Source organism: Xenopus laevis, chromosome 4S, assembly GCF_017654675.1.
Source record: "Xenopus laevis strain J_2021 chromosome 4S, Xenopus_laevis_v10.1, whole genome shotgun sequence".
NCBI lineage: Eukaryota > Metazoa > Chordata > Amphibia > Anura > Pipidae > Xenopus > Xenopus laevis.
Genome location: NC_054378.1, coordinates 122820562 through 122833958, shown reverse-complemented (window position 1 = coordinate 122833958; position 13397 = coordinate 122820562).

Here is a 13397-nt window from a genome sequence, read left to right as displayed (position 1 = left end):
ATGAGGCTTTAAAGCAGCAGTTCATTTGTAAGTCACAACTTATCGAGTCTAGTCCATCAAAAAAGCAACACAGTTCCACTTCGGTAAAATGGCGAATTTTTGCTAGCGACCGATTCGCCAGGTGCAAATTCGTTACCACTACATTAATTCACTAAAATGAGAAGTTGCGTCTCGGCAGCCGAACGCTGCCGAATTTTCGCTAGTGTTACTTCAGGAGTGCGAGCATTTTGAATTTTCGAAAGTGTTCATTTCCGCCTAGAGAAAATTCGTTAGTACTCTTACGGGGGAATGTAATAAAAGTCACAAAGAGCAAAACAATTTGCACCAATAAGAATAAAAATCCACATCTAGCAATGTAATATTGTTGCTTAAACTGTTATTAAATTGCGAATTTTAATTGCGCACTCTTAAGAAGAGCTTGAAGGTGTCGTAATCTTTTGGAGCAAAGTAAACGACTTTTTCAGTAAGAAGTTTTATTACATATACTGCGCATTGGCGCAAGCTATAAAATTTGCAAAGTTTTTTTCCACTGTCGCAATAGCTATATTAAATTCGCACAACGTAATATTTGTTTGTGCAAAGACATAACTTTTCACATTTCGAATAGTTTTTCTGTTACCGACTTTTATTACATTCCCCCATTGCACTTCAATTTGAATAGGGCGGTACATATAGGTCATATAAATGTCTTTATTAGAGATGTTGGTGCAAATGCTGGAAGTGGCCACTTATTATTACACATGTCCAAGGAAGCAAAATAAAGACAAAAGAATCCTCTAATGTCCTAGACATGAGCCCACCCTAAAACAAATGTGGCATGAGCTTCAAATGTCTGGAAAAAAATGATAACACAAAATCTTTAATAGTTTGGAATTTTGAAGGCAATCACGCTTAAAAAAGTAATACCGTATATACTCGAGTATAAGCCGACCCAAGTATAAGCCGAGGTACCTAAGTCTCTGTTATTCTTTCATATAACCAACAGAGGGCGCTGTGTGATATTGCAGTCACTGTTATTCTTTCATATAACCAACAGAGGGCGCTGTGTGATATTGCAGTCACTGTTATTCTTTCATATAACCAACAGAGGGCGCACTGTTATTCTTTCATATAACCAACAGAGGGCATTGTGGGATATTGCAGTCTCTCCCCAAGTGAACTGTTGGTATAGGAATGATTAAAAGTGACTGCAATCTCAGCTACTCGGGTCGGGTACCGCTGACCCGAGTATAAGCTGAGGTAGACTTTTTCAGCACATTTTGGATGGTGAAAAACTCTGCTTATACTTGAGTATATACGGTAGTTGCCATTGTTTTTTTTACAACCTATCGTTTTATCAGTTCGCCTGGACCGAGGTCGCAAAGTAAACTCAGAGGAAAGAAGTAAGGTTCAGTAAAAGTCGCAAAGTAATGACCGTTTGCCAGAGCGAAAAGTCGCCTGATGATAGGGTATGAACGTATGCTAGCAATGGTCTTGTTTACTAGCGAATTGTCCTCTACGCCTGTTAGTAACTTGGCGATGTCCCTGCAGATGGGATTTCTGCCGAATTGTCGCTATCATCGGCCACTTCGCACTTTAGTGAATCTGCCCCCTTGTGTTTGGTTGACTTTTGTTCCGTTGACTTTTGACTCCTGATTACATTGTAATAATAGGGCCCCATACAACTAAGTTGGCGGAGACCTTCACTCAAGAAGGACCAATAATTAGCTTACTTGTCTCCTGGGTGGTGAGACCAGCCAATAAATAGGGCTGTTTGAATGCATGGTCACACCCTTGAGCTTTCCCAACCATTCCCCAGCTATGCCAAAACTCTGTTCATGATCCACCAATACCAGCCAACTTCTTGATCTGTAAATTAAGCCAGTTCATTTCTTTGTGCCCCCTCTGTCAGAGGACCCCAGATCTGTTCCCCTGTACTACTGTTTCCAGGAAAAAAAACCTAACTGAATAGAGCTATTGGTTCTCTAGAAAATGATCAAAGTAGATGTTATTTAGGTGACATGGTAGCTCAGTGGATAGATTGACTGTCAAAGAGATGGACCAAAGAACACTGGTACCCAAAACAAGGGTGGACATATACACCATCACTATGGTCCCAGCGCAACATAATTCAACCTTTAGAATACAGCGGAGATCCAAGGAACTGGTCAGTGGCATAACTCGAAATGGGCCCCACAGCAAATAATTTTTCAAGCCCTCAAAATGTGTAGATGTTGACCTTTTTAACTAATATTGATTGAAATTGTATATGAATTAGGGTTTCCTTGGGCCCCTAAACCTCCTGGGCCTCTCCTTTGTAGTTGCACCCCTGTTTTTGTATATTTACAAGATGTATTCGCGTACTACACTATATAGTCAGGGTTGGACTGGGCCTGAAAAACCCAGTGGGCCCCCGCTGGCCCAATCAGGCATTTCCAAGGTCGTTGATGCAGTAGTAAATGTGTTATGAAGGTCATCTATTCTGACCAGGGTTTGCTCCAACACCAGAGTCGGACTGGGGGGCTACTGAGATGCTGTGCATGCGCAAAAGGAGCCAAAGGAGCTGCGTGCATGCACGAACGGCGCCGCAAATGTTTTTTCTTTTTGTAGGGCCAGGAGATCGGGAGAGGGTGTCTGGCCTGTGGGGTTCGGAGCCCACTAGGTTTTTTCCCGGTGTCCCGCCAGGCCAGTCCGAACCTGTCCAACCCACGAAAATAGTGATGGGCGAATTTGTTCCATTTCGCCACGAGTTATGGGCGAAATGGGTGGAAAATTTGCGAAATGGTGATCAAAATGGGCGCCGGTGTGAGACCAGATGCCAGTACTCAATGGGCGCCAGGTAATCGTCGCCGGTGTCTAAATTGAAGCTGGCATAATTTCCTCGCTGCCGACCAAAAAAAAAAAACGACGCCGGTGAGCAGCAAATTCGTGATTTTATTCGCTGGCGGCGAAATGCAGAAATTCGCCACCAATTAGCTCCTGGCGAATAAATTCACCCATCACTACACATAAACCAAAATGGTAGGGTTATTGGGATCTGATGAAAGTGACCCTGGTGTTTATGTGGAATTCGTCTGTAAATCTGGGCCAGAGACTGAAATATTTTGCTTCCAAAACAACTTAATGAACTTGTTGCTGAACAGGCTGCGGTTGTTTTCCGTGCACTTGGCATCGGAGACAAAAAAAAATAAGTTGCCATTAGAGAACATTCTCTGGATAGACGACCAAATGATGCGGTTTTTTCGCCAGGGTAATTATTATTATTATCAGCGGTTAGAATTCTCCTGATTTCCCCCCTCCCTCTGCAAATGTTTACGGCCTATTAATTAGCCTAATAATGCCACATTTGCATGTTATGTCTCGGATACAAAATTAATTAACTGCATTAGGCAGTTTTGCTGAAAGTGTCTTCTCAACTCGCTAACATTTTCAGCCTCCCCAAGAGAGAGATTACGGTTGTTTGACAAACAAACAGGAACATTTCATTGTAATTGGGTATTATGCTTAATAGAAAGTTCAAACTCTAAGAGGGAAAGTTTTAGCAGTTGATTTTATCGTGTGGATTGCAGTACAGGGATGGGATCCTTAATCCGGGAACCCGTTATCCAGAAAATGCCGAAATTACAGGAAAGTTGTCTCCCATAGGACTCCATTTTATCCAAATAATCCAAGTTTTTTTAAAAATGATTTCCTTTTTCTCTGTAATAATAAAACAGTAACTTGTACTTGATCCCAACTAAGATATAATTAATCCTTGGTAAACAAAAAATGTTAAAATTACCCTGTTTAAAAAAAAAAAAAAAAAAAATGAAAGGGGTTGTTCACCTTTAAATTAACTTTTTGTATGATGCAGAGAGTGATATTCTGAGACAATTTACAATTGGTTTCCATTTTTTATTATTTTTTGACTTATTCAGCTTTTTAATCAGCAGCTCTCCAGTTTGCAATTTCAGCAGTCTGGTTGCTAAGGTCCAAATTACCTTAGCAGCCATCCATTTATTTGAATAAGAGACTGAAATATGAATAGGAGTAGTCTGAATAGGAAGATGAGTATTTGTAGCCTTACAGGGCATTTGTTTTTTAGATGGGGTCAGTGACCCCCATTTGAAAGCTGGAAAGAGTCAGAAGAAGAAGGCATATCATTTAAAAACTATAAGAAATAAATAATGAAGACCAATTGAAAATTTGCTTAGAATTTGCCATTCTATAACATAAAAGTTAACTTAATGGTGAACCACCCCTTTAACTAATGATATCCATGGATAATATGAATACAGGTACTGCGGTTGCCACAACTATCTACAAGTTTATTCTAGACTCTACCTTATTTATTTACCCATTGATTTGGGTGTACAGGTATGGGACCTGTTATCCAGAATGCTCGGGACCTGGGGTTTTCTGGATAATGGATCTTTCCATAATTGGGATCTCCATACTTTAAGTCTACTAGAATATTATGTAAATATTAAATAAACCCAATAGGCTGGTTTTGCTTCCAATAAGGATTAATTATATCTTAGTTGGGATCAATTACAAGCTACTGTTTTATTATTACACAGAAAAAGGAAATCATTTTTAAAAATTTTGATTATTTGGATAAAATGGAGTTTATGGGAGATTTCGGAGCTTTCTGGATATCGGGTTTCCGGATAAGGGATCTCATACCTGTATCACCCTCCCCCCCAAACTGAAGAACAGAAGAGAATCCATTCACCTTTTGTTGGTCAATAAATGAAAGCGTTCAGTCTGGCATAATGTCGAGGGCCATAAAATAATCCAAACAATTACCTTCTCTCGGAGGTCGGTTGGCCGCACATAGTTAATTTATCAAAATCCGAATTTTTCTGTTTTTTTTAATTAAAAAAAGTCCACCCAAATTAGAATCCATGATTTCAAAAGCTTAATTTAATCGGCTCGGGTGAAAACTCAATAAACTTGAGCGAAGACCCGAATTGTACAGGTTTTTTCCCGAATCGCTCGATTCTTTTTCCTGAAAAGTCAAAATTTTTCATATTTTAGTCTGAAAAAGTTGTATTTTCGCGCTAATTCTACCAGAGACCACAGAAACTTCAAAAAAGAATAGGGACCTCTGCCATTGACTTATATACAACCTCGGCAGTTCTGAGATGGTGTTCAAAATTGGGCTTTTTGCTGCATTGGGCTTTAATTAATTTTGAAAAATTCCAGTTTTAAAAAAGTAACCTGAAAAATCCCAGTTTTGCCCCAAAAAGCCAGAGAGGAATTTAGTAAACAACCCTCATAGACTGTTACGTACCTGGGGTTTTCTGGATAAGGGTCTCTTTGTGTAATTTGTATACCGAAATACAATTAAAATTTTAAATAAACCCAACAGGATCGTCCTTCCATCAATAAGGATTAATTATATCTTAGTTGGGATCAAGTACAAGCTACTGTTTTATTATTACACAGAAAATGGAAATCATTTTATTAAAAATTGGATTATTTGATAACAATGGAGTCTATGGGAGATGGCATTTCTGTAATTCAGAGCTTTCCGGATAACGGATCCCATGCCTGTATATGGGACTACTATTGTAGTTAGTAGTGTAATTGGTTTATGATGCTAATGAAGTATCTGTGTAGGGTGGGATGTTCTGCACTGCTGATTCTACTCAGCAATTTTCCTTCTAATTAACGCCGGATACTTTACATGTGTAACCCCGGAGCTGAGAAACGAGCGCCGTTTGTTCTAATTACTTCAAAGTGGATTTCTTTTTTTTTTGCTTTTGCTTCTTTTGAAACGGATCTCCCAGAACATTTCTGCACTTGATGAGGTTTGAAACATTACTAAATGGGTCATTTTACTGCAAAAAGTAAAGCGTTTCTTTGAATTTTTTTTTTTTTTTGCTAAAATCCATTTCCTTTTTCGCCTAGTTAAGATAATTCTGTAAAAGAAACGTTGCAAGGGAAGTGGAGATCTCTGCACAGCTCATAGCAATTACTAGAGATTTATTCTTTTCTCTTTCACACTGTTTCTAATAGGGATGCACCGAATCCACTTTTTGGGATTCAGCCGAATCCCCAAATCTTTCGTGAAAGATTTGGCCGAATATCCTAATTTTCTTATGCAAATTAGGGGCAGGAAAGTAAAAGGTTGGAAAAATGTTTTTTACTTCCTTGTTTTGTGACAAAAAGTCACGTGATTTCCCATCCCACACTTAATTTCCACATGCAAATTAGGATTCAGATTTGGTTCGACCATGCACAAGGATTCGGCTGAATTCAAATCCTGCTGAAAAAGGCAGAATCCTGAACCGAATCCTGAATTCGGTGCATCCCTAGTTTCTAACTTGCTCCAAGGGTTTCAAATTCAGCACCCACCTAATACCGTGGGGGGGGTAATACCAGCTGACACAATGTCACCATTCTGAAGAGAAGAAAGGAGGTTCCATCTAAATATTGGGAAGGGGTTTGTTACAGTGAGAGCTGTGAAGATGTGGAATTGTCTCCCTGAATCAGTGGTACAGGCTGATACATTAGATAGGTATAAGAAGGGGTTGGATGGTGTTTAGCAAGTGAGGGAATACAGGGATATGGGAGATAGCTCATAGTACAAGTTGATCCAGGGACTGGTCCCATTGCCATTTTGGAGTCAGGAAGGAATTTTTCCCCCTCTGAGGCAAATTGGAGAGGCTTCAGATGGGGTTTTTGCCTTCCTCTGGATCAACTGACAGTTAGGCAGGTTATATATAGACGTAAAAGGTGGAACTTGATGGACGTGTGTCTTTTTTTCAACCTACTGTAACTACTATGTTACTATGAGTCTGTTATTTTTTTTAAGCAAGAGCTAAAATTCTGCATTCAGAGGTGATCAGTCCCTGCAGATGTAATAAGCTCTGTTCATTATAAGAAATGAATGTAGGGGCTTAACTCTCCACTCGCAAGCATTAGGTGAATATGGAGCTATCTAGAGACAGTTAGGACGCTCCGTTGCTTTTAGGTGGCAGGAGCATGTTCAGGGTAGCAGTCATGCTTCCCTTGTGTTAAAGGAGAAGAAAAGCTACAGAGGCAGTTTATTGCCAAAAGATTAGCTGCAATAGTGCAAGCTAGAATGCTATATTTATTCTGCAGAATGCTTCTCCATACCTGAGTAAAAAGCTCTAGAATTTCTCTGTTTGTTTAGGATAGCAGCTGCCATATTAGCATGGTGTGACATCACTTCCTGCCTGAGTCTCTCCCTGATCACTCATAGCTCTGGGCTCAGATTAAAGTAGGTAGGGGAGGAGGGAAAAGGAAGGAGGAGCAAACTGAGCATGCTCAAGCCCAAGCCCTTGAGGTTTAAGATGAAAACAGGAAGTCTGATACAGAAGCCCATGAGTACACAATAGAAGGAAAGAAATGTGATGTTTCTTTTGACAGAGGACTCAGAGCAGCATTGCTTTGTGGATTTATTGGTATATTTAGATGGACATTTCTGATAAACCTTTAAACACTTTAATTTTTTTGGTGTTACTGGTCCTTTAAGTACGCAAGTGCAGTGAGCAAGTGCAATTTTGAGTGCAATCACTATTTTTTCCCCCCCACAATGCATTATTTTCTCCCCCTGTTTTCCAGCATTGGGCCTGACACAATTGCAAGAGATCTGTCAGAATGAACACAACTGTGCACTTATTTGGACACAGTGACGTATAAAGTCGATTCTTTGCTCACACCACTGCACTGCGCCCATTGATGCGGTGAAAAGGGAACCTGGACCAGGTGGCTGCTCCGGGGTTCCAGTTTTACTAATGAAGGTGAATTTCCCTTTGAGCTGCAAGTCACAGTGTCCCCAAGAGTCCTGCTTATCTTAAATTGTTACAATTGTTTCTTTGCTTGTCTTAAATTGTTGCAAATGTATCTAAGTGCACATACCACATATTCTGGGCTCTCTGCCAAAAGGGGGTAAACACAGGGGGGAGGTAAAAAGGGGAAAATTGCCCAGTGTTGTACAGTTGTGAACAGTAACGTACACTTAGCAATATTACAAGGGGGTCCAGGTGGGTCCAGGTGCTCAAGCCCCAGTCCTTCATCTTGGGAAGGTAATGTCATACATTTTCGATTCAATCGTGAGCTGGCACAAAAACCGGACTTTTCGCATCATTTGCATCATAATTTGGAGTAAACACCCGAAGACATGAAAGGAGGTGAAGTTGAAGTCCTGAAGCCATGAGTTCAATACTACTGCTACTCCAATTTGTGTTTTTTTTTTTTATTTTTTTTTTATCCCCTGGCCACCAATGTATTATTTTAATACTCTATAGGCCCCTGCCACCAATGTTTTTTTTAAAAAATATTCTCTGGGGCCCCAATTTTTTTAACTTGTAAGGGGAGCCTTGGCGCCACGTTTTTTAAAAAAAATATTTTATGGGGCCCCAATTTTTTTTAACTTGTAAGGGGGCCCTGACCATCAATAGCTTTTTATAACTTGTGTGTGTGTGGGGGGGATACTTTTTTAGCGCTGATGTCTGGGTGGTCTTTTAACTGTGTTGTCGAGTGGGCGGGACCTGGGTGGGGATTGGGCGCCAGGGTGGGAGTGCCCCAGGGGGCCCCAAAAATTTTGTTGTACAGGCCCCGTGATTTCTAATGGTGGCCCTGGTTACCCTGGCAGGTTGTCTCAATTGGAAATGATGAATGATCGGCACAAGTATATAAGGGCCATTTAGGTGCAATGGCATCAGACACAATTTAACTAAGAAGTTGCCATTTAAAAAGGGCCTACTGGGTTGGTCATTGGGGCAGTGATCATTTCATTATACGGGACCAGAACATTTCTTATGACGGGCCTGAACGGCAAAGTTACAAAAAAAATACTCTGAACAAAGGACTTTCTACCTAAATGTTCTTCCTTTAATCGCCGTCCGATGACTGAGATTTGTATATTCTCTAATTAAAAATAGTTTGTGAGCGGCTTCTCTCGTTCTCCGCTGACATCATATCTCTGCATTCCAGGATAATGTCAGTTAATAAGGGGCCCATTCATCATGCGTTAATCCCCAGCGGACACCAAATTACTATTACCTGCCATTAATAATGCAGCGCGATTGCAATTAAGCTGAAACCAGATTAATTCATGAATAAACACTCAGCTCAGCCATAAGTACGGCAAGTTCATTGAATATTCAGCCCGGCACTAAAAGTTTAATGGGCAAAATAATTAGCAGGTTACATTATGTTTGAGGGAGTTATTTCATTGTATTATTTATAAAGGTCCGGATTTTATGATTTTATACCTTTTTGCAAAATGATATTTGCTCGGTGATGTTTTATACTTTTAGGGGGTTATTTATCAAAGTCTGAATTTATCTCAATATTTTCTGAAAAAATTAGCCGACCAAATCCGAACTGTTTTTTTGGGCTTATTTATTAATAGACTTTGCCGAAAATTTTGTTTGTGGGAAAAAATCATGAATCAGATTTTTTTTTTTTGATTTTTCATCTTATTTTCAAAATTTTTCGGATTTAGCCCGAAACTTGCCAAAAACCCTGCGCACATCAAAAAAGTCATTGGGACTTCTCCCGTTGACTTACAGTATATGCAACCTCTACAGGTCTGAGATGCCGGATTTTTTGATTCGGACTTTTCCATCCTCTGGGTTTAATAAATTCCGAAAAATTTGTGCTTTTTTTAAAAAAACCCTTAGTTTCTGACCTCTAAACCCGGAATCCAACATTTCCACACAACCCCTTGAGACTCAACTCCTACCCCAGTATTTGCACTTAATACAGTGATTTCCCCCTACTGTAAATGATAAGGATATTAGAAGTTACTGAGGGGTTGTTCTGTGACCATATAAAGACACAAGGCTGCAGGCTGAGTTATACAGGGAACTCTGAGTATCACTCATGTATTATAAGGGATAATGTACCCCCCTACTGTAAATGATAAGGATATTAGAAGTCACTGAGGGGTTGTTCTGTGACCATATAAAGACACAAGGCTGCAGGCTGAGTTATACAGGGAACTCTGAGTATCACTCATGTATTATAAGGGATAATGTACCCCCTACTGTAAATGATAAGGATATTAGAAGTCACTGAGGGGTTGTTCTGTGACCATATAAAGGCACAAGGCTGCAGGCTGAGTTATACCGGGATTATAACGAATTATTCTATTATAAAGAATACAGTACACCCTACTGTAACTTTTATGTAAGAAATGATTTTCTTCTTATATGAGATACAGTTTCTTGGAACTTCAATCTGATTAAAATGACGAGTCTTTAATATCTATGAGACGTTTGATTCAAAAGAACAAAATATAAAATAATTATTTTTCAGTAGCATTTTCATGACCCCATAGGTTAATTAATCCATTGGAAGCAGTAGAACATCTACTGATTTGTTCTGATTTGTGCTCTAGGAAACTATTGTGTATTAGATCCAGTGCTTTAATGTATTCAGTAGAAGACACGTTACAATCTACTGTATATTTTCATAAAAATTTTGGTATTACCTCCTTAAATGCAGGATTCTGAAATAATGTCCAGGATATTTTGATTTAAGGATCATTAATTTGTCAGCTGGCCCACCACCTTATTATTATTATTTATATATCAGCATCATATTCTGCAGGACAATAAAAGGGGGCCATCTGCATCTGAGTGAGGGCCCTGCTCACAAGATCTTACAATCTAAAATGAAGAGAAAGATTTCATTGTTTCACAACCTTTGGGACTATAGTTTATATAAACAAGCTGCTGTGTAGCCATGGGGGCAGCCATTCAAGCACAGGATACACAGTAGATAACAGATAAGTACTACTATAGTTTATATAAACAAGCTGCTGTGTAGCCATGGGGGCAGCCATTCAAGCACAGGATACACAGTAGATAACAGATAAGTACTACTATAGTTTATATAAACAAGCTGCTGTGTAGCCATGGGGGCAGCCATTCAAGCACAGGATACACAGTAGATAACAGATAAGTACTACTATAGTTTATATAAACAAACTGCTGTGTAGCCATGGGGGCAGCCATTCAAGCACAGGATACACAGTAGATAACAGATAAGTACTACTATAGTTTATATAAACAAGCTGCTGCGTAGCCATGGGGGCAGCCATTCAAGCACAGGATACACAGTAGATAACAGATAAGTACTACTATAGTTTATATAAACAAGCTGCTGTGTAGCCATGGGGGCAGCCATTCAAGCACAGGATACACAGTAGATAACAGATAAGTACTACTATAGTTTATATAAACAAGCTGCTGTGTAGCCATGGAGGCAGCCATTCAAGCACAGGATACACAGTAGATAACAGATAAGTACTACTATAGTTTATATAAACAAGCTGCTGTGTAGCCATGGGGGCAGTCGTTCAAGCACAGAATACACAGATAAAAGTACTACTATAGTTTATATAAACTATTCTAGCTATTCTGGATAACGGGTTTCTGGATAAAGGATCCCTTACCTATCTCAAAACTTTAAGGACAAAAATAATCAATCCTCTTGGTGTAAAAATCATCATTTGCATGTTTAATGTCACTGACGTTACTGTCATTGAGGTACTGGGGACTTGATATCCATAAAACATCAGCTGAGATAGTTCAGCCAGCACACGCGTGGAGAAAATTAAAATTTTTAAATTTTTTAATGTTTCAATTCACAATTCACAGGAATTTTTTTTAAAAGAAAATTCTTGCCAAGATGCAGGTTTTAGAAACCATAGCGGAAAATGTGACCGGGAAAAAAACTCGGGGCAAAAAAAATTCAATTGAGTCCCCCCACAGACACACAAATTGCAGCATAACTTAATTTATTCATCGATTCATAAGATAAGAGATGGATGAAAGAGAAACTTTGCTTACAATTTATCTCATGAAAACTCCCAAAAAAAGTTCAAAAATGAAAAACATGAATTAGAATGTTTGTTTTTCTCATTGAATGGCATCTGCCTAAATCTTTTAAAAATATGTAAATTGTCCCCCTCAAAAAATAATCTTCATTTTTGTTTTCATTCACAAATACAAATGTATTTTTCTTTTTGAAGTGCCCCTTAATCCCCTCACTTCTCTTGATGTTTCCCAGATTTAGGAACACCCATAGGTGCAAACAGACACTTGAGTTTTGTGGGGAAATGAATTTATTGTAATCTTGGGGTCAAATTTACTTAAGGTTGAATATCGAGGGTTAATTAACCCTCGATATTAGACTGTATATCCTTCGACTTTTGAATATCGAAGTCGAAGGATTTAGCGCTATTCGTTCGATCCATCTATTGAAAAAGATTGCTAAGCCTATGGGGACCTTCCCCATAGGCTAACATTGACTTCGGTAGCTTTTAGGTGGCGAACTAGGGGGTCGAAGTTTTTTCTTAAAGAGACAGTACTTCAAATGGTCGAATAGTCGAACGATTTTTAGTTCGAATCGTTCGATTCGAAGGTCGAAGTAGCCCATTCGATGGTCGAAGTAGCCAAAAAAAAACATTCAAAATTTGAAGTTTTTTTTTCCTCTATTCCTTCACTCGAGCTAAGTAAATGGGCCCCTTAGAGTTATTTTTTTTTATTTGATGAAGTTAAATTTGAAACAGATTCTCTCCTAAAGGTCCGATACACGGGTCGATAAAAGCTGTCGACAGATCTGTGTTGGATCGCGGCTGCATCTATGCATGTATGCTGTCCCACGATCAGACCGCCCGTTTGGGAACCATTATGATCCAATTGTTGGGCCCTAAGGCCCACGATCGGATCAGCCCGATATCGTCCACTTCAATGTGGGCACATTGGGGAGAGATCCGCTCGTTTGGCGTCATCCAGACCAGATTTTTCAAAGTGGGTGCCCCTTTTTCATCGTCCCCTCCCCTTTATTCATGTAAATTTCATCATCGGAACAGGAGCAATGGGGATTGGCACACTGGAAATGTAAAAAACGATTGTATCTCCCCCGCATCCAAGCCCGGACTGGCAATCTGTGGGTTCTGGCAAATGCCAGAGGGGCTGCTATAAGGTCCCATTGAAAGTCAGTATTTAGTGGGCTGGTGGGGGCTGATTGGGCCTCTATATGGGCTGATTGGGCCTCTGTGTACCTGAAATGCTGGGGCCTATTTTAATTCTCAGTCCGGACCTGCCCGCATCCCTAGTGTTTCTGAACCAATGTGGGTGTGGTTAGGCAGCATGCCAATTGTTGGGCCCTAGAGTCCAAGATCAGATCAGCCCGATATCGCCCACTTCAATGTGGGCATATTGGGGAGAGATCCGCTCGTTTGGCGACATCTAGGGCCAGAAAATGTAAAAAATGATTGTATCTACCGTGCGTCCCCAGTGTTTTTGAACCAATGTGGGTGTGGTTGGACAGCATGCCGCCCCCTAAAATCCTAGGCCCGGGCCTTGGTGGCCTTTCCACAAATTGGAGCCTGGTGACATCGCCAAATGAGCGGATCTTTACGACTATGGCCACTTTTACAGATACTT